A 23,426-nucleotide genomic window follows, 5' to 3' on the forward strand; every position below is an offset into this window, starting at 1 on the left:
TCACATATGGTCCCCTGAAAGCAACAATAAAAAGATCTGTCAGTGACTGCATATTACCCACATAGGTCAGTTAGCTGGTAAGGTATATCCAGTTGCTTTTACGGTGCAGAACATCTGCTTTCTCTAAACTTTGTATATGGCCTTTCAGTGCAACTGAATTTAGCAACGAAGGATTCTATGCTGCATGAGTTAATGACACACCAGAGCAGCTTTCATCATCAGTAGTGGGAACTGTGAGCCCCGACTCTCTGTGAGTGATATACTGCAACGGCCTTCAACTACAGGTCACGGAAATGTAGATACATACCAAACATCCACCTTATCTCTTGGATCAACAACTGAAAATGTTCCACATTTTCTCCCTGAAGACGTTAGACCATATTCGAGAGCTCCACCTTGCAAGACCAACGGTGAAGGCCGCAAGAAAGGGGCTTCAAAGATACTCACGGATACTCCTGAAAAGGACGCGATTGAAGTAGCTGAAAATCAAAGTAAGACAAGCTAAAGGAGAAAGAAACGAGGAAGAGAACAAAGGAAGAAAGAGCTATATTAGGAAAGGGTAAAAGGTCAGCAAGAAAACCCAAGAAGTCTTTGAAACCTATTCTGGAAGAAAACGAATCCAATTCAGAACCAGCAGTAACACATTATCAGGATGAAAGTGATTCGGACGAGTCAAGACTTTAAATGTGGAAGAAGAGCCTGTTGATCGAGGTACAGTGCTTCCAGAGGATTTTGTTTTAATTAAGTTTGAGAGCAAAAACTCGTTCATCTACTATGTCGGACTTGTGCTCGAGACAGAGAAGAATGAGGTCAAGGTCAAGTTTACGAGGAAGAAGTTAAGCAGCAGCCTGAAGTTTGTTTTTCCAGGTGTGGATGACATTTCCCACGTTAATATTAAAGAAATAAAGTTGAAACTACTATGTCTAACAATTAGTGGGGTACTGCTTGGATTGCCTCAGCAATGACGTTTGGGGTAAACCTGGGCAGCATCCAGAACCTTCACTAGAAGGTTTGAGTTTTCGACCCTTTATCACCTTTTTACTACCGAATTTTGCTATATATCTAAAATAGAAGCAAAATAAAATGTTACCCACTCCTGAGTATGGGAAAAAATTATGTACAGAGTTTTCCCAGCCGTGTCTGTACCTACCCCCTTTCTGAGGCAGGTCCCGACAAAAATAGGTCATAGGAAAACGGTAAGTGCAAAGAGAGAGGTGAAGGTAACGAAATTCTACAAAAGTAATAATTATAGCAGAGATATCATTCTAGATAATCGGAAAAAAATCGATTCAGTTGCAGTTAAACAAAAATTTGCTGGTGCCAAAAAGCAAAAATGTGACGAGCCTGTTCTCTCTCCCCTATCTACATATTACGATCATCTCATGTCTCAACCATTAGACAAAGCTGGACCGCGATGCAGCTCTCCAGAGATCATTTAAACCAAGAGAAAAATAAGCGATATTAGATTATTTAATGGGTAGCACAAGTGTAGTATCTGTATTCAGAGCCTGGAGGACAGGAAAAGAAATGAGACGAATCGAGCGTCTAGGAGGTAAAGGAGAATACAATATGTTGAAGAGATAAAAAAGAAAAATAGTTGGTCTGGCTGTAATAATTCGAGAGGTAAATATAACATCGGTTTGAGAATGGAAAGGAAAAAAAATGAATTTATAAGGATAAAAACAAAAAAAAAGCTTTATTTGAACCATGCAATAATGTGATGACATTTGATTTGGAAGTTTGGCACTTCGCATTGATATTTCAGTTCCGTAGTTTTATCAATGTTTTCCCAAAGGTAAATAGTGTGGTCGGCATGAATGCAGATTTGTAGCTAACTTAAATTTAGTCACTTCCTTTTTTCACATTTGTTTATTGATATTGGTTTAATTTTTAATATATTTTGTAGTAGCCTACTGAGGAGCTCATTAAGGAGATAATCAAATAATAGCTTTAAAAATTGTTCCCTTTTTCTAAAACAAGGATAAATCAAAAATTTAAACTACTACGCCCTTCCCCTCCAATACCCCCTCTTTTTGGCTACAAACTTGCCCTGGAGAAAACAATAATTTGTCTAGCAACCGAAAATAAACATGGTAAATTAGAATGAATGGATAATTTTAAACAATCTTAATAAAATTTTGAAACATTCCAAGTTTTCTACCAAATTTGCACGTAACCTGAAACTGGAAAGATAATGAAAAAAATGTTAACGATTCATAATCCTTAACGATCCTTAACGAGTCATAATAGAAAATGCTTTCTTTTGAGAAGTAATGCAATGAAAAGCAATGAGAAGCACGCAATTTGCAAATTCGTAGCAGAATATTTACGTCAGTAATAACAACAAGCATTACTTTATGCTCATTTTGTGATACAAATACAATTCTTGTGATGTCCTTCAATTTTCTGAAAATTCATTAAGAATTTCACGACAAACAGTTCTTAATAGTCGTTTGGTATTTTTTGGATACAGCTTTTCCACAAGTTATTAGAAGCAAAACAAAGGTCCTACATTAAATTTCGAGAAGCATTCTATGGCCCAAAGAAAGAGTATAAAAGAGGGAAAATTCAAGAAACATTTTTCCTTACCAAGAAGAATGAAATTTTGCACTCCAGGGCGCAATATTTACTATCTAAAACCACATATTAATATGAAAACTAAAAGACAATATATGCTAAAAACATTAGGTTGCCTCTTTACGGTAAAATATGTCGTGAAAAATTTCAAATAGTCCCGCCATTTCGCGGATCCCTCTCCCACTATTTATGAAATTCCGGCATATCTCTGTTGCAACCTTGATCAGAAGTTAGCGCTGGATGTTTCCGTATTTGCTAAAATTCAATCAACCCCCCCCCCTCCTTTTAGATATCCTGGACCCGCCAATCAGTCAAGTCATAAGCCATACCTGTGAGATGCGTCAATAACAAACCAATTCGCCGACTCATCCTTTGGCTTTCGTAATTATAAATGATACAGGTTCGCATCGTTTTTCAAAGTTGCTCGAGCTACTGAGACATATACAATGAAACGCTTAGCCAAAGGAAACGGGAGGAGCTTTTATATGTGCCGAAACCCTGGGTGAATGATATTTTTTATTTTGATCCTGCTGCTTAGATGTGTGTATTGTGGATTTCATACAAAAACAAAACTTAAATTCATCTGATCAGTGATCACTGTCACATTCAGATGTACGTAAACAATCCAATACTTCTAAAAAAATCTGAACTAATAGAGAGAATAGCAATGAGCTGAAGTGGAATTAAATGAGACAAATATATTGACATCTTGGGAAAATATTAATATAAAAGTAGAAAACATTCCAAACAGTCGGCTGTACGAAAAGTGTGGTGTAATTCCAGTTCCTGATGCTATAAAAAGAGAAAAGCTGAGATGACCGAAGCATATTCTGCGGATGAAGAATGACAGATTGCCAACGATTTTCCTTTTTGACCAGCAATCTAGGGCTCAGGACTGGATAAAGGGTGATTTGAACAATTTGGCCCAATCGTTGATGAAAAGGCCCGCAATGGCATCAAAATGAACATTTTTATTTCGACAATAGCCTATATTTGAAATAGCCTATTCTAGACTATTTCAGTACGCGTTGTTATTATTAGTTGTTATTATTAGGAGAGGGATAATTTCCCAGGTAAAAATCAATGAAATCTATCGGATATCAACAATGAATCGGGATAGATTGATTGGTTTACTAATTACATTTATTGAAAGTGAAGACTCGAGTAAATCACCAGTTTCACAATATTTGAGGACAAAAAATAATTCAAGTAATTTCAAAATGAGAACTAAAAAGGACAAAAGAGGGCAAAAACGTAAGCTCAAAATGAGAAAGCTGGACTATCAAATGAGAAAAACTGAAGAGAACAACCTGAGAAATGTAAGTGTACGGGTGAAAATGTACAACCTAGACCATCAAAAGTGACTAGACCAATTAGAGCAGCCAAGGCAAATGACATTGAAAAAATGTCTGAAGCGGAGATAAATGAAAATAAAGAACCAACAAATATTTAGTTAGAATTATTGCAAAAATAACAATTACAACGAGTCAAAAATAAAATTGAAGTACAAAAAAAATATGTGGTTATGAAAATCTGACAATGAGGATCAGAAAGAATTAAAAATGTATATAAAGAACAAAAAAATATGTGGTTAGAAGATATACGACAGCGAAAACAAACAAACATGCAGTTAGAAGATAAACGGCAACGAGAAATGCAAGCAACATGTTAGAAATGAAAGTGAAAAACAAAGAATTGTAGGGTTATCAGAAACCTGAAAGCGAGTATCAAAAATGGCAATGAAGAGCAAAGAATTATGCTGTTAAAAAACAAGCGACAGTGAGAATCGGAACGACTAAAAAAAAAGTGAAAAAGAAAGAACTTTTATGTTAGAAGAACAGTGGCATCGCAATCTTCGACACCAAAAAATAATGTGCAAAACCCAGTAACAACCTACAAAGGTGCCGTCAACAGTGCCAGTGTTAATTACAAGTCACTGGACCCTTTAACGTTGCATGTATTCACTTTGAAATCCTCCGTTTTCTCGCTTGAAAAGTAGGCAACAAAAGGGATTTATTTGGAGGTTGTTGTCTGCTTGGTCGAATTTGATCGTCACATCCACTAATCCCAAATAAATTGGTTGGGCATACGACAACATATCACTTGCTATCTAAAGAATTTTACAAAGTATTAAAAAGCTTGAACTCAGGTTTTTCTTTAGCTTTATTCAACGTAAGCGACGATCGAACCATCAATAGTAGTAATGTTTTCCGCTTCGAAGTAGCTGGACAAATTTATCACAAAATCAATATAGCGGCATATCCATCACAGACACCTGACCGTGATTTTATCTGACATTAACATAACAAAATTTGCTTTTTAGACCCCAATGAAGCTGTCAAAGGACACCCGGAACATTCTTTAAAATATGGAATTTCTCTTAGTTTCTTGTAATCCATGGATTTCCTGGAAAAAAATTGCGGTACACAAACAACTATGCCAAATTTTACATGAAAGTACAAAAAGTGGAGGATGATTTAAAGCAACTTGTTGCTTCACAGAAATAACAGGCTCCGATAGCAGACAAGTGACACTGAAAATCAATATACAAATGTCTGTCGCGTAGCCGTTGGTCTCCCGTATCTATTTATATATATATAAATATATATATATATATATATATATATATATATATATATATATATATATATATATATATATATATATATATATATATATATATATATAACAAGAGAGGAACCCTTACCTAGTCGGTCCGGTCTTGCTAGGGCTAAACAGAAAACAGGTCGTCCCTGTTGGGGTGGGAGGATGTCGTACAGAATGATTTAAGGAAAATGAGATCTTCCTAGGAGGGTTCAAGGAGGGAGGCTTAGAATGAATTCGGATGGAGGGGAGCTTGCGTAGGTTTGTTGGCATCGGGTGGCTTGGTGCTACAATGAGTTAATACTCAGTATAAATTGAAAAAAATTCCCAAACTGTTTATCTTTTATTTACTGTCATTTCAAATTCTTGTCGTTTTCACACAATTTTAGTTTGTGTAAAGTTTCATGCCTGATGTCGACAGTGTTGGATTTGGTTTTAATTACACAAACATGCGTAAATGAATCCTCTAAATGAGTCAGCGTTGGGTGTCAGGTATGTCACAAAGGTAAGTTTGTTTACAACAGCAGATAAAATGTCCAGAGCAAATTGTAACGACTAAATAGAAAGTTTTACACGTGAAAATGAATAAAAACAAAAAGAATTTTTTCTTTGCTCAAACTAAGTACTAGCACATAATTATGTTCCCGTGCATTTCTTGTACGTATGCCATATTCTGTCCCAAAAAAATTCGTTTGAATAAATGAGGGCCGACAGTTTTTTAGAGATGATAGAAACGCCGTAAATAATCTTTATAGATGGCATTATTCTAGGTATTTTTCAAAGTTCAAGTATGGTGGTTCAACGATATTTGCTGAGACTTTCTTATATTGGTACAAGATTCAGGAACGAGTTGAATTTACACCTATATTTTTCACCTTTTTAGGTGGAATTTTAGGTTCTATTTTAGCTGTATTACCCCCTCAGACGGAAACACCATAAGATTCTGAAAACTAAGCTAGCCTAGGCTTTTTTAGAAGAAATTCTAATAGCCAATTGTTTTTTAGAAACACTTCACTTTACCTCTGACCCCCTTATGGTCGAATTTAAACCCTAAGTTTTAAATTTTATTCATTTTCTTCAAATTAATTGAATGACAAACAAGAAATGTTGAGGATTATTTGCAGATTATAGGCTATAACTTGGTTGGTAAGTATTTATGCATTCACATAACTTGCCTAGAAAAAAGTGAATACATTATTTGATATCTTAATTATGCTCTCTTCAAATTCATTAAGTACTTCTAGGGCAACATCCATTTTGAACCCTTAATGGGTAAAATTCTAGTTTAGCTACATTTTGCTATATTAGAAAGTGCTTTGGAAAATGAAACAAAAGGGATTAGGTTATGAAAGAGAAACTTCTAGGGATGGTTCTACATACTAAAGTATATCCTAGGAAGGTATTTTGAAGTAGCCTAACTACCTCCACTCTTTCTCCCTCTGGAGGGTCCTGATCTTTGTGACTTTTAAAATATTTATGTTATAAAAGTGAAAAGTGGTAAAACAATTTTGGAAACAATCCAAATCATTCATATTTCATAGAAGATGCTCAGCTTGAGACAGTCACTAAGGAGAAGAACCTGGGGGTCATTGTTGATGAGTTGAAGTTTTACTGCTGCATACATGCTCAAGTTTTTAAAGCAAACCATGCCTCTGGGTTCATAAAGTGAAAATTTGCCACCAGGAAGTTATTTTTAATTATTAAACTATTTAAAGCTATGGTCCATCCTGATCTAGAATTGTGCATGATCCTAACTTCTCCTCACTATAAAATGGATATGAAGCTTGAGAGTGTTCAAAGAAGGGTGACAAAGCTTATCTCTGCATTGTAAGACAAATCCTAAAAGGAATCTCTCAATTCACACAAGCTACCTACTTTAATATACCACAGAAAAAGAGGAAACATAATAACAACTCATAGGTTGCAAGAAAATGACCTCTTAAGCAGGGGCCTAATTTGCTATAGGACAGGGAGGGCAACTGTCCCTCCCAGACCTTGGTTTAAAGTACTTTTATAGTACTGAATTGTACCTTTATTGTATCAAATGGCTTCTTTTTTTGTTTTTAACTGTCATTCTCACTGGATTTTTGAAAATTGGCTCCAACTTTCTTCCTCCCCCCAGATTTTGATGAAGTTATACCACTGTTCTTAAATCATGCTTTTTCCCTGTTCTTCTCAACCACCATAAGATAATGCACTAAGAAGCTGCAGGCCCCTGACTGCATCAAGCAAGAGTAGAAGCAATTATTCTCAGATTGTTCTATCCCACTGTGGAACAGCCTGTCTGAAGCCACTGTCCTGTCTCAGACCCTAGAAGCCTTCAAGAAAGGAGTCAATCAAGACTGGGCCAACACTGAATAGAAGCTGAATTGGGACATCATATCATAACCTAGAAACACTACCATTAAGATTATCTACAGAAGGTTCATTACCACCTTATCTTGCTGGATATTGGAGTTCAGGTAAGGTCTGACTAGATCAAAGTAATAAAGAATTCAGAGAATAGAGAACTCATCCTATTCCTAAAACCATAGGGGGGGGGGGGTGATTATTATATTTTGAAAGAGAATTAAAAAAGGAATTTAGTTTTATAACGTGCTCACTGTGACTGTATGTCACTTTTGAAATCTTGCATCTATTTAATAGTTTATTTTAGGGCTGAATTCAGTAAAAACAGAAAGAAATACACCCTTATATTTTTCATTCAATGTTCTCTATAAATATGGCCTAATAATTGCTGCTGTTATAAATCTGTCTCAGACCTTCCCCCACCCCATAGTAGGGCTGCATATAGCCCTTAACTATATACGAAAGTATGTCAATTTTTGTTGTTGTTACTTTTGTTCAAATTTATTTTAGTTGGTGTTGATGAGAAACAATCACAAACATTTTTTTTTTAGAATTAATATAGTTGAAAAGGCAGTGTTACCTTTTCAGATATTCAATCTTGCCCAAAAACAAAACCTAGAAATAAGTGGGCTAGATATAATTTGAGGTGGATTACAATTGTTGAAAAGGAAGTGTTTTCCACCTGCCCCTCAATTCCTCTTATATTTGGGTCTGGGAATAAATAAATAACACTTGCATTCCATATTGCAACAGACTTATGCTATAGGTATTAGCTTTTATCTTTCAATTACAGTGGTATCCAATCTCAGAAAAAGAAGCAGTTTTATGCAGATGGAAGAATTGTAAAAACAGTTCAAGAAGAAATTGAAAATGGACTTTCTATTCACTTTGGGACCCCAAAGTTGTACACTTCTAGCAGGTATTGATTCTTTTTTTTGTGTCAACTTCAACTCTTGTTTAAAGCCTACTCCCAAGGAACTGCCATGCTTTGAATAAAAGGGGTAAATCTCAAACAATAAGACAGATCTGCCATTGGTTGGTTTTGAATCCAAAGACTGTAGCATACTTTGCAGTCACTTGAGCTATTATAATATTTTAAGTTCAAGACCCGCTTCCTCAAAGTCAATTAAAGTCCAACTGACAGATCCTAATTTCCAATTGAGTAAGTCAGAAGAATCTGATCTTTTTAAAAAATTTTTGGATGGCAGCCCTTCTTTTGGCTGTAAGCACCCACTGGTGTAGGTTTTAGGTAGTTATATTCAAGGTTTTTTTCCCGAGGGATGATGTCTAAAAGGTAACTCCAAAAACACTAGAGAAAGTAGATTTTTGGCACAAATTTGTTTAGTGGGGTGTCTTTAGACAAGTATTTGGCAGGACTCATCTACATCCCAGGGATATAGGTATGCTTCTTGAGCTCTCATTCTCCTGATGTGTTTCTCTTGTGAAAATAAAATGCCTAGTAACATATTTGGTAATTTTGTTTGGTATTCCTTTGCTAATTTGACAATTCCACATGGTACTGTCTGTAAATATGGATAGGGAGAATTGCCCTTCCCCTCCAATAGGGGTAAATTTAACATTGTACATTTCTAATATATATCTTTGATATCTTAGGACTGATGCTGGTGTTCATGCTATAAATACTGCTCTACATGTAGACCTAGAGTGTCCATCTGTTGTTGGTGTGTATGATCCTGATTACATAAACAGAGGTATGTCCACATGACTTATTTTTGTAAGACAAATTGTTTAATACTCTACCAGCATTGAAGTATGATTCTCCCTTACAAACAAATGACCTATCAGTTGGAAACCATAAAGAATAATCATAGATAGAAGAAAATACTATATGTCCAACTGTTTAGATTATGGTGCAGGTGGTTACATTTTTTGATCAAGTTGAATTAAATTCTTGAATTCAGGAAACAAAATTGCAATATGTAACGTTCCTATGTATATATATATATATATATATATATATATATATATATATATATATCATGAAAAGAGAAATCACCAATGCTACAGCACAAACACACACAAAAAAAAAAAAAAAAAAAAAAAAAAAAAAAAAAAAAAAAAAAAAAAAAAAAAAAAAAAAAAAAAAAAAAAAAAAAAAAAAAAGGAGACAGAAGGAGAAAAGGAAGACTGTTTTCCTAAATTAATGATTAATATAGACCAGCGCTTGAATGAGGCCTTAACCCTACTCATCCATACAATCACATAGGTCAAACAGCATAGCCACACACAATCAACCATAAAGAATAATCCATGGACAGACAGTCATGTCGTCAATAAGTATAAGTCGTCATTTACCAAACAATAGAAAAAATAATATAGACAAATAATTCAGAGGCAACACCCAACATAAGGGCTCATCAGGAGAATACACTGGCCTATATAGGGTTTCGCCACTCTAAATTCTCTACCCAGCACAGTGTTGTGGCTACCACAGAATATCCATGGCATTCCCGGGTCAGGTATCACCCCCAAAATACATGCCTATGAAAAAAAAAAACAGCAAATGTAAAACAACCAAGTAAAACCAAAACAAGCTTATCCTGTTAATATATCCCTCCCTTTAGCAACAATAGGTAAACTAAATATTATAAATTTTACCAAATCACAAATATTAACACATTGCAAAAAACCTGAATGAACTAAACAATTATAGAATTCATCTTTACCATGTGGCTAATTTTTGAGAAAATCCAATTTTTGGCTAATTTTTATATATATATATATATATATATATATATATATATATATATATATATATATATATATATATATAACGAATATATATATATATATATATATATATATATATATATATATATATATATATATATATACTAGCTGTTGGGGTGGCGCTTCGCGCCACTCCAACACCTAGTTGGTGGGGCGCTTCGCGCCCCCCCCAAGCCCCCCCGCGCGTGTAAGTCGTTACGCGCCATATTAGTTACGCGCCATTGTAGTTGTGTCCCTGTGTCCCACCTGTGAATAGAGATATATATAAATATATGTTTTTAACTACGTAAAACATGCGAATATACAACATTCTTCACTGTCCCATTGTCTGTGCATATAAATAGATTGTCAGGTTTACTGACTCTTGAACATGCAACATATAATTGTCCATGGGAAAAACAATCCGTATTCAGATCTATACCTCATTATTCTAATGATGTGTCCCTTTGTCCTGGTCGTAATTTATATTCCCTGTGTCCCGGTCGTCATTTGTGTCCCGGTGTCCCAGTTTGTAATTTCTATTCGAACAATCCCTGTGTCCCGGTCGTCATTTATATATCCCGCCTGTGCCCCCGGCGTCCCCGTTGTAGTTGTGTCCCTGTGTCCCGGTCGTCATTTATATTCCCTGTGTCCCGGTCGTGATTTGTGTCCGGGTGTCCCAGTCTGTAATTTCTCTTTGAGGTTCCCGGTCGTCACTTATATTCCCTCTGTCTCGGTCGTCATTTGTGTCCCGGTCTGTAATTTCTCTTTGAGTGTTTTTTTCTTTTTAGTTTTTTTTTAGTTTTTTACCTTTTTTCTTTTTTCAGTTTTCTTTTTCTTCTTTATTTTTCAGCGTCACTATGAAGTACATATCGACGAACCTTTGTTTTTTTAACTTAAATCTGGTAGGCATTGATGACCTTATCCAAGTCAAAATCCCATACCCAATCACCATCGCTATCATTTTCAGTTTTGATATGTTTTGACTCTCGCTGTCCAGGTGGATTTTCATCTAACTGCGCGGTTTTGCGTTCTTTAGCCGCAAGCCTGTTTTCTTGCTGTTCTTGTGATTCCTCGGAACGCTTTCTTTTCTTACTTTCTCTATCAGCAGCAAGTTTTTTGGCATAAACTCTTTGAGCAGCTTCCTCGGCTGTTGCCATTGTAGGTTCTTCAGTCATTTTACAATTAAACATTTTTCCGTGAACAAATGTCTTAAATACCGTTAATGACGTCACCGTCGTAGCAAAAATGACGACAACTAACTTGATGACGTCAGTCAACACAGAAACATGACGTCACCTGACAGACAGACAGACACACAGACAGACAACTTATTTTTATATATATAGATATATATATATATATACTAGCTGTTGGGGTGGCGCTTCGCGCCACCCCAACACCTAGTTGGTGGGGGCGCTTCGCGCCCCCCCCCAAGCCCCCCCGCGCGCGTAAGTCGTTACGCGCCATAATAGTTACGCGCCATTGTAGTTGTGTCCCTATGTCCCACCTGTGAATATAGATATATATATATATATGGTTTTAACTACGTAAAACTTGCGAATATACAACATTCTTTGCTGTCCCATTGTCTTTGCATATAAATAGATTGTCAGGTTTACCGACTCTTGAACATGCAACATATAATTGTCCATGGGAAAACAATCTGTATTCAGATCTATACCTCATGATTCTAATGATTGCCCTTGAGCTTTGTTGATGGTGATTGCTAATCGACCATTCCCTGTCCCGGTGTCCTGGTCGTCATTTACATCCCCCTGTTTCCCCCGGTGTCCCCGTTGTAGTTGTGTCCCTGTGTCCCGGTCGTCATTTATATTCCCTGTGTCCCGGGTCCCGGTCATCATTTGTATCCCGGTGTCCCGGTCTGTATATACATTCGTTTTTTAGTTTTGTTTTTCTCCTTTATTTTTTTCCTTTTTTTTTCTTTTTTAGCTTATTTAGATTTTTAGATTTTTTAGTTTTTTTTATTAGTTTTTAGTTTTTATTTCTTTTTAGTTTTTTTGTCCCGGTCGTCATTTATATCCCCCTGTTTCCCCCGGTGTCCCCGTTGTAGTTGTGTCCCTGTGTCCCGGTCGTTATTTATATTCCCTGTGTCCCGGTCGTCATTTGTATCCCGGTGTACCGGTCTGTATATACATTCGTTTTTTAGTTTTGTTTTTCTCCTTTATTTTTTTCCTTTTTTTTCTTTTTTAGTTTATTTAGATTTTTAGATTTTTTAGTTTTTTTATTAGTTTTTAGTTTTTTTTCTTTTTAGTTTTTTTGTAGTTTTTACCTTCTTTTTAGTTTTGTTAATTTTTTTTTTTACTTGTGTCCTGGTCGTCATTTATACTCCCTGTGTCCCGGTGCTTTGTTGATTGCTAATCGAACATTCCTTTTGTCCTGGTCGCTTTCTCTTTGAGTGTCGTCATTTATTTTTTTCTTTTTTAGTTCTTTTAGTTTTTACCTTTTTTAGTTTTTTTTTAGTTTTTAGTTTTTTTAGTTTTTTACCTTTTTTTAGTTTTTTTAGTTTTTTTAGTTTTTTAGCTTTTTTATTTTTTTATTAGTTTTTAGTTTTTTTGTAGTTTTTGCCTTTTTTTAGTTTTTTTAGTTTTTTAGCTTTTTTATTAGTTTTTAGTTTTTTTTTGTAGTTTTTGCCTTTTTTTAGTTTTTTTAGTTTTTTAGCTTTTTTATTTTTTTTATTAGTTTTTAGTTTTTTTTGTAGTTTTTGCCTTTTTTTAGTTTTTTCAGTTTTGACGTCACCTGATCCAGTTTTTTCAGGTGACGTCACCTGATCCACGATCCACAGATCCACAGACAACTTATTTTTATATATATAGATAGTTTTTTTTTTTTTACTTATGTCCTGGTCGTCATTTATACTCCCTGTGTCCCGGTGCTTTGTTGATTGCTAATCGAACATTCCTTTTGTCCTGGTCGCTTTCTCTTTGAGTGTCGTCATTTATTAGTTTTTTCCTTTTTTTTTAGTTTTTTATTGGTTTTTACCTTTATTTTAGCTTATTTTTCAGTTTTTTCCTTTTTTTTAGTTTTTTTTTATTTTTTATTTTTTTTAGTTTTTTACCTTTTTTTGGTTTTTTTAGTTTTTTTAGTTTTTTAGCTTTTTTACTTTTTTTATTAGTTTTTAGTTTTTTTTTGTAGTTTTTGCCTTTTTTTAGTTTTTTCAGTTTTTTTTTTTAGTTTTTTTTGTAGTTTTTGCCTTTTTTTAGTTTTTTTAGTTTTTTAGCTTTTTTATTTTTTTTATTAGTTTTTAGTTTTTTTGTAGTTTTTGCCTTTTTTAGTTTTTTCAGTTTTGACGTCACCTGATCCAGTTTTTTCAGGTGACGTCACCTGACCCATCCATCCATCCATCCACAGACAGACAACTTATTTTTATATATATAGATATATATATATATATATATATATATATACTAGCTGTTGGGGTGGCGCTTCGCGCCACCCCAACACCTAGTTGGTGGGGGCGCTTCGCGCCCCCCCCAAGCCCCCCCGCGCGCGTAAGTCGTTACGCGCCATAATAGTTACGCGCCATTGTAGTTGTGTCCCTATGTCCCACCTGTGAATATAGATATATATATATATATATATGGTTTTAACTACGTAAAACTTGCGAATATACAACATTCTTTGCTGTCCCATTGTCTTTGCATATAAATAGATTGTCAGGTTATCCCCCTGTTTCCCCCGGTGTCCCCGTTGTAGTTGTGTCCCTGTGTCCCGGTCGTTATTTATATTCCCTGTGTCCCGGTCGTCATTTGTATCCCGGTGTACCGGTCTGTATATACATTCGTTTTTTAGTTTTGTTTTTCTCCTTTATTTTTTTCCTTTTTTTTTCTTTTTTAGTTTATTTAGATTTTTAGATTTTTTAGTTTTTTTATTAGTTTTTAGTTTTTTTTTCTTTTTAGTTTTTTTGTAGTTTTTACCTTCTTTTTAGTTTTGTTAATTTTTTTTTTTACTTGTGTCCTGGTCGTCATTTATACTCCCTGTGTCCCGGTGCTTTGTTGATTGCTAATCGAACATTCCTTTTGTCCTGGTCGCTTTCTCTTTGAGTGTCGTCATTTATTTTTTTCTTTTTTAGTTCTTTTAGTTTTTACCTTTTTTAGTTTTTTTTTAGTTTTTAGTTTTTTTAGTTTTTTACCTTTTTTTAGTTTTTTTAGTTTTTTAGCTTTTTTATTTTTTTTATTAGTTTTTAGTTTTTTTGTAGTTTTTGCCTTTTTTTTTAGTTTTTTGTCCTGGTCGCTTTCTCTTTGAGTGTCGTCATTTATTAGTTTTTTCCTTTTTTTTTTTAGTTTTTTATTGGTTTTTACCTTTATTTTAGCTTATTTTTCAGTTTTTTCCTTTTTTTTAGTTTTTTTTATTTTTTATTTTTTTTAGTTTTTTACCTTTTTTTAGTTTTTTTAGTTTTTTTAGTTTTTTAGCTTTTTTACTTTTTTTATTAGTTTTTAGTTTTTTTTGTAGTTTTTGCCTTTTTTTAGTTTTTTCAGTTTTTTTTTTAGTTTTTTATTGGTTTTTACCTTTATAGTTTTTTTAGTTTTTTAGCTTTTTTATTTTTTTTATTAGTTTTTAGTTTTTTTTGTAGTTTTTGCCTTTTTTTAGTTTTTTCAGTTTTGACGTCACCTAATCCAGTTTTTTCAGGTGACGTCACCTGACACATCCATCCACACATCCATCCATCCATCCATCCACAGACAACTTATTTTTATATATATAGATATATATATATATATATATATATATATATATATATATATATATATATATATATATATATATATATATTTTTTTGCAATGTGTTAATACTTGTGATTTGGTAAATTTTATCATATTTAGTTTACCTATTGTTGCTAAAAAGAGGGATATATTAACAGGATAAGCTTGTTTTGGTGTTGCTTGGTTGTTTTACATTTGCTGTTTTTTTTCATAGGCATGTATTTTGGGGGTGATACCTGACACAGGGATGCCATGGATATTCTGTGGTAGCCACAACACTTGGCTGGGTAGAGAATTTAAAGTGGCGAAACCCTATAGGTCAGTGTATTCTCCTGATGAGCCCTTGTGTTGGGTTGTTGCCTCTGAATTATTTGTCTTTATTATTTTTTCTATTGTTTGGTAAATGACGACTTATACTTATTGACAACATGATTGCCTGTCCATGGATTATTCTTTATGGTTGATTGTGTTGGGCTATGCTGTTTGACCTATGTGATCGTATGGATGAGTAGGGTTAAGGCCTCATTCAAGTGCTGGTCTATATTAATCACTAATTTAGGAAAACAGTCTTCCTTTTCTCCTTCTGTCTCTTTTTTTTTTATGTGTTTGTTCTGTTGCATTAGTGATTTTTTCTTTTCATGATATATATATATATATATATATATATATATATATATATATATATATATATATATATATATATATATATATATATATATATATATCTATATATATAAAAATAAGTTGTCTGTCTGTCTGTCTGTGGATCAGGTGACGTCATGTTTCTGTGTTGACTGACGTCATGAAATTAGTTGTCGTCATTTTTGCTATGACGGTGACGTCATTAAAGATATTTAAGACATATATGTTCACGTAGAAATCTATTAATGTTTAAGTTTAAAATGACTGATGAACTTACAATGGCAAAAGCCGATGAAGATGCTCAAAGAGTCTATGCCAAAAAACTTGCTGCTGATAGAGAAAGTCAGAAAAGAAAGCGTGCCGAGGAATCAAAAGAACAGCAAGGAAACAGGCCTGAGGCTAAAGAACGCAAAACCGCGCAGTTAGATGAAGATCCACCTGGACAGCGAGAGTCAAAACATATCAAAACTGAAAATGATAGCGATGATGATTGGGTTTGGGATTTTGACTTGGATAAGGTCATCAATGCCTACCAGATTTTAGTTAAAAAAAAAACAAAGGTTCGGCGATATGTATTTCATAGTGAAGCTGAAAAATAAAGAAGAAAAAGAAAACTGAAAAAAGAAAAAATGTAAAAAACATGACGACCGGGACACAGGGAATATAAATGACGACCAGGACACGCTGAAAAATAAAGAAGAAAAAGAAAACTGAAAAAAGAAAAAATGTAAAAAACTAAAAAATACTAAAAAGAAAAAACACTCAAAGAGAAATTACAGACCGGGACAGAGGGAATATAAATAACGACCGGGATACTCAAAGAGAAATTACAGACTGGGATACCGGGACACAAATGACGACCGGGACACAGGGAATATAAATGACGACCAGGACACAGGTATTTAAGAATATCGTTCAAAGACAAATTTTTAATTGTAAGAAGACCGTTGAAAGAGAAATTTCTAATTGTAAAATGACTGAAGAACCTACAATGGCAACACCCGAGGAAGCTGTTAAAAACGAATGTATTCAAGCCGAAGTAGCTGAGTTGGTAAAGCGTTATGTTTCAGGTTCTAGGTCCGAGAGGCTCCAGGTTTGAACCTTGGCTTTAGCATTAATACAAAAGAAGAAAAAAACTAAAAAAGGTAAAAACTACAAAAAAACTAAAAAGAAAATATATATAATATATATATATATATATATATATATATATATATATATATATATATATATATATATATATATATGTATATATATATATATATATCTTCTATATATATAAAAATAAGTTGTCTGTCTCTGTAACGATGACTCTGGTCAAACATTTTCAGATCAATTGCTGGCAATTGGAAACGGAAAGCTCCCAGTAGTGGGAAATTCGTAATTTTTACGTAGTTTGAAACACATATATAAATCTATCTATATTCACAGGTGGGACACAGGGACACAACTACAATGGCGCGTAACTAATATGGCGCGTAACGACTTACGCTCGCGGGGGGGCTTGGGGGGGCGCGAAGCGCCCCACCAACAGCTAGTATATATATAAATAAGTTGTTTGTTTGTGTGTGTGTGTTGACTGACGTCATGTTTGTGTGTCGACTGACGTCATTGTAAGTATTGAGCATTATGCCGTCATGAAGTTGTTTGTCGACTGACATCATGTTTGTTGACTGACGAAATTACAGACCAGGACACCAATGACGACCGGGACACTAAAAGAGAAATTACAGACTGGTACACCCGGACACAGAGACACAACTACAACGGGGACGCCGGGGGGCACAGGGGGATATATAAATGATGACCGGAACACAGGGAATGTTCGATTAGCAATCACCATCAACAAAGCTCAAGGGCAATCATTAAAATAATGAGGTATAGATCTGAATACGGATTGTTTTTCCAATGGACAACTGGGACACAACTGACGACCAGGACACAGGGAATATAAATGACAACCGGGATACCCAAAGAGAAATTACAGACCGGGACACAGGGAATATAAATGATGACCCGGACACTCAAAGAGAAATTACAGACTGGGACACAAATGACGACCGGGACACAGGGACACAACTACAACGGGGACGCCGGGGGCACAGGGGGGATATATAAATGACGACGGGGACACAGGGAATGTTCGATTAGCAATCACCATCAACAAAGCTCAAGGGCAATCATAAGAATAATGAGGTATAGATCTGAATACGGATCGTTTTTCCCATAGACAAATGGCGACCGGGACACAGGTATTGTTTTTCCCCATGGACAATTATATGTTGCATGTTTAAGAGTTGGTAAACCTGACAATCTATTTATATGCACAGACAATGGGACAGCGAAGAATGTTGTATATTCGCAAGATATCTATATATCTATATATATAAAAATAAGTTGTCTGTGGATGGATGGATGGATGGATGTGTGGATGGATGTGTCAGGTGACGTCACCTGAAAAAACTGGATTAGGTGACGTCAAAACTGAAAAAACTAAAAAAAGGCAAAAACTACAAAAAAAACTAAAAACTAATAAAAAAAATAAAAAAGCTAAAAAACTAAAAAAACTATAAAGGTAAAAACCAATAAAAAACTAAAAAAAAAACTGAAAAAACTAAAAAAAGGCAAAAACTACAAAAAAAACTAAAAACTAATAAAAAAAGTAAAAAAGCTAAAAAACTAAAAAAACTAAAAAAACTAAAAAAAGGTAAAAAACTAAAAAAAATAAAAAATAAAAAAAAACTAAAAAAAAGGAAAAAACTGAAAAATAAGCTAAAATAAAGGTAAAAACCAATAAAAAACTAAAAAAAAAAAGGAAAAAACTAATAAATGACGACACTCAAAGAGAAAGCGACCAGGACAAAAAACTAAAAAAAAAGGCAAAAACTACAAAAAAACTAAAAACTAATAAAAAAAATAAAAAAGCTAAAAAACTAAAAAAACTAAAAAAAGGTAAAAAACTAAAAAAACTAAAAACTAAAAAAAAACTAAAAAAGGTAAAAACTAAAAGAACTAAAAAAGAAAAAAATAAATGACGACACTCAAAGAGAAAGCGACCAGGACAAAAGGAATGTTCGATTAGCAATCAACAAAGCACCGGGACACAGGGAGTATAAATGACGACCAGGACACAAGTAAAAAAAAAAATTAACAAAACTAAAAAGAAGGTAAAAACTACAAAAAAACTAAAAGAAAAAAAAACTAAAAACTAATAAAAAAACTAAAAAATCTAAAAATCTAAATAAACTAAAAAAGAAAAAAAAAGGAAAAAAATAAAGGAGAAAAACAAAACTAAAAAACGAATGTATATACAGACCGGTACACCGGGATACAAATGACGACCGGGACACAGGGAATATAAATAACGACCGGGACACAGGGACACAACTACAACGGGGACACCGGGGGAAACAGGGGGATATAAATGACGACCGGGACAAAAAACTAAAAAGAAATAAAACTAAAAACTAATAAAAAAAACTAAAAAATCTAAAAATCTAAATAAGCTAAAAAGAAAAAAAAAGGAAAAAAATAAAGGAGAAAAACAAAACTAAAAAACGAATGTATATACAGACCGGGACACCGGGATACAAATGATGACCGGGACGCGGGACACAGGGAATATAAATGACGACCGGGACACAGGACACAACTACAACGGGGACACCGGGGGAAACAGGGGGATAACCTGACAACTATTTATATGCAAAGACAATGGGACAGCAAAGAATGTTGTATATCGCAAGTTTTACGTAGTTAAAACCATATATATATATATATCTATATTCACAGGTGGGACATAGGGACACAACTACAATGGCGCGTAACTATTATGGCGCGTAACGACTTACGCGCGCGGGGGGGCTTGGGGGGGCGCGAAGCGCCCCCACCAACTAGGTGTTGGGGTGGCGCGAAGCGCCACCCAACAGCTAGTAAATTTATAATACCTACCCTCAAACTAAGTATTTTCAGTCGACTGGTCTCATCCTTTTTCCTGTGTCTTATATCGTGCTTAAAGTCCTTCTCAACTTATGTTTGTGTTTTCTTTTGGAAACGGGATATATATTTCGTATCTCAAGGTAAAAAGAAAAAAAGGTAAAGGATACGGCATTAGACTTTACAGTCCGTACCGGCGGTGTTGATCTGCGTTTCTTGGCCCTTCAGCCAGGAAGTGCAATGGGAGGTTGGGGGCCAGCCATCCTGTGCTTTCGCACACCCTTCCTGTTTTCGCACACCCTTCCTGGTACTCTGGCACTATCTCAAGGTACTCTTATCTGTCGAGATACTCGTATCTCAGACGCGGCTGATTTGTCAGACTGTGGCTAAACTTGTATGATGTACGACGATTTAGTCTTAAGTGGGAAAGGTATGTATTGTGAAATGAACTAGTGGCTTAACTTGTTAGGAGTTTTAGAGACTACCGTGCCATTTTACTGAATATTAGACGCTAGAACCGGGCGACCGAGCTTCGCTCGGCAGAAGGAAAGACATTTCTTTGCATATTTATACCGACCAGTTATTCTGTACTAACGACAATCAAATTAAATTGTAATATGCTTTTTCAAATATTTAGTACGCATACTTATCTTCTGCAAAATTCATTGTAACTTTTCCAATTACTTTGTTAGGCATAAGTTCACGAAGAAAGGATGAAAACGAGGACAAAAACTCATATGTGACGTCAATCATATGAAAAATAATCAGTGGTCCTGTTTTTCAATTAAACAGAAAAAAGGAGACATCATTGATTCCCTTGCAAAAAACTAATTTCCCTGTTATACAAAACAAGAGTAGATAACCAGGAAAGTTGTGAAAACAGTTAATAACACTGGGAATACAACCTAACCCGATATTTTGGCTATTTATGCAACAGATCGTTATATCTCAAGATTGAGAATTGTAATTCGCCTTTATGATGTTTTGGGCTATTGAGAACCTAATGGTGCTGTTTTATTTCGGTCTGACACCATTTTTCTGAGATTTTAGTCCATTTTTAGAAATTTCCGTAAGTTTTAGCTATAAACTTTAACTAATAAGATTGCCGGAATTACAGTTACCATTCCCGAATCACCTTCACATTCTTCTTCTCTTGATAGTTTTTTTTAAACATGTCTTAAAATTTTCGGTTACTATGGGCTAGAGTTGGTTCTTTAATAGGTTGCATCTGATGTTGCAATAGTAATATGTTTTAAAATACCTTATTCTACTTTGGAATCTATATATATAAAAATAAGTTGTCTGTGGATGGATGGATGGATGTGTCAGGTGACGTCACCTGAAAAAACTGGATTAGGTGACGTCAAAACTGAAAAAACTAAAAAAAGGCAAAAACTACAAAAAAACTAAAAACTAATAAAAAAAATAAAAAAGCTAAAAAACTAAAAAAACTATAAAGGTAAAAACCAATAAAAAACTAAAAAAAAACTGAAAAAACTAAAAAAAGGCAAAAACTACAAAAAAACTAAAAACTAATAAAAAAAGTAAAAAGCTAAAAAACTAAAAAACTAAAAAAAGGTAAAAAACTAAAAAAAATAAAAAATAAAAAAAACTAAAAAAAAGGAAAAAACTGAAAAATAAGCTAAAATAAAGGTAAAAACCAATAAAAAACTAAAAAAAAAAAGGAAAAAACTAATAAATGACGACACTCAAAGAGAAAAAAAAGGCAAAAACTACAAAAAAAACTAAAAACTAATAAAAAAAATAAAAAAGCTAAAAACTAAAAAAACTAAAAAAAGGCAAAAACTACAAAAAAAACTAAAAACTAATAAAAAAGCTAAAAAACTAAAAAACTAAAAAAAGGCAAAAACTACAAAAAAACTAAAAACTAATAAAAAAAATAAAAAAGCTAAAAAACTAAAAAAAACTAAAAAAACTAAAAAAAGGTAAAAAACTAAAAAAACTAAAAACTAAAAAAAACTAAAAAAGGTAAAAACTAAAGAACTAAAAAAGAAAAAAATAAATGACGACACTCAAAGAGAAAGCGACCAGGACAAAAGGAATGTTCGATTAGCAATCACAAAGCACCGGACACAGGGAGTATAAATGACGACCCGGGGGAAAAAGGGGGATATAAATGACGACCGGGACAAAAAAACTAAAAAGAAAAAAAAACTAAAAACTAATAAAAAAACTAAAAAATCTAAAAATCTAAATAAGCTAAAAAAGAAAAAAAAAGGAAAAAAATAAAGGAGAAGAACAAAACTAAAAAACGAATGTATATACAGACCGGGACACCGGGATACAAATGACGACCGGGACCCGGGACACAGGGAATATAAATGACGACCGGGACACAGGGACACAACTCCGGTACACCGGGATACAAATGACGACCGGGACACAGGGAATATAAATGACGACCGGGACACAGGGACACAACTACAACGGGGACACCGGGGGAAACAGGGGATATAAATGACGACCGGGACAAAAAACTAAAAAGAAAAAAAACTAAAAACTAATAAAAAAACTAAAAATCTAAAAATCTAAATAAGCTAAAAAAGAAAAAAAAGGAAAAAAATAAAGGAGAAAAACAAAACTAAAAAACGAATGTATATACAGACCGGGACACCGGGATACCAATGACGACCGGGACCCGGGACACAGGGAATATAAATGACGACCGGGACACAGGGACACAACTACAACGGGGACACCGGGGGAAACAGGGGGATGTAAATGACGACCGGGACACCGGGACAGGGAATGGTCGATTAGCAATCACCATCAACAAAGCTCAAGGGCAATCATTAGAATCATGAGGTATAGATCTGAATACAGATTGTTTTCCCATGGACCATTATATGTTGCATGTTCAAGAGTCGGTAAACCTGACAATCTATTTATATGCAAAGACAATGGGACAGCAAAGAATGTTGTATATTCGCAAGTTTTACGTAGTTAAAACCATATATATATATCTATCTATATTCACAGGTGGGACATAGGGACACAACTACAATGGCGCGTAACTATTATGGCGCGTAACGACTTACGCGCGCGGGGGGGCTTGGGGGGGGCGCGAAGCGCCCCCACCAACTAGGTGTTGGGGTGGCGCGAAGCGCCACCCCAACAGCTAGTAAGTATATAAGGCGTTGTATATGACGTCATTATAAGATGACACTACAGACAGGGACACAAATGACGACCGGGACACAGGGAATATAAATGACGACCAGGACACACAAAGAGAAATTACAAACCTGGACACAAATGACGACCGGGACATCGGGACACAAATGACGACCGGGACACAGGGAATATAAATGAAGACCGGGACACTCAAGAGAAATTACAGATTGGGACACCGGGACACAAATGACGACCGGGACACAGGGAATATAAATGACGACCGGGACACACTACAACGGGGACGCTAGGGGGCACAGAGGGGATATATAAATGACGGCAGGGACACAGGGAATGTTCGATTAGCAATTACCATCAACAAAGCTCAAGGGCAATCATTAGAATAATGAGGTATAGATCTGAATACGAATTGTTTTTCCCATGGACAATTATATGTTGCATGTTGAAGAGTCGGTAAACCTGACAATCTATATATATGCACAGGTAATGGACACAAACAATATATATATATATATATATATATATATATATATATATATATATATATATATATATATATATATAAATATATATATATATATATATATATATATATATATATATATATATATATATATATATATATATATATATATATATATATATATATATAATATATATATATATATATATATATATATATATATATATATATATATATATATATATAT

General features: G+C 34.3%; 1 long non-coding RNA gene across 1 annotated transcript; it reads left to right on the plus strand.

The window, feature by feature from the left end:
• The first annotated feature begins 5,957 nt into the window (after positions 1-5,957).
• LOC136026303 (uncharacterized) lies at positions 5,958-10,236 on the plus strand. Its single transcript, XR_010617259.1, has 3 exons — positions 5,958-6,011; positions 8,324-8,449; positions 9,145-10,236. It is a non-coding gene; the product is annotated as an uncharacterized LOC136026303 (long non-coding RNA).
• The last annotated feature ends 13,190 nt before the right edge of the window (positions 10,237-23,426 follow it).

This window comes from Artemia franciscana, chromosome 4 (assembly GCF_032884065.1).
Source record: "Artemia franciscana chromosome 4, ASM3288406v1, whole genome shotgun sequence".
Classification (NCBI taxonomy): Eukaryota; Metazoa; Arthropoda; class Branchiopoda; order Anostraca; family Artemiidae; genus Artemia; species Artemia franciscana.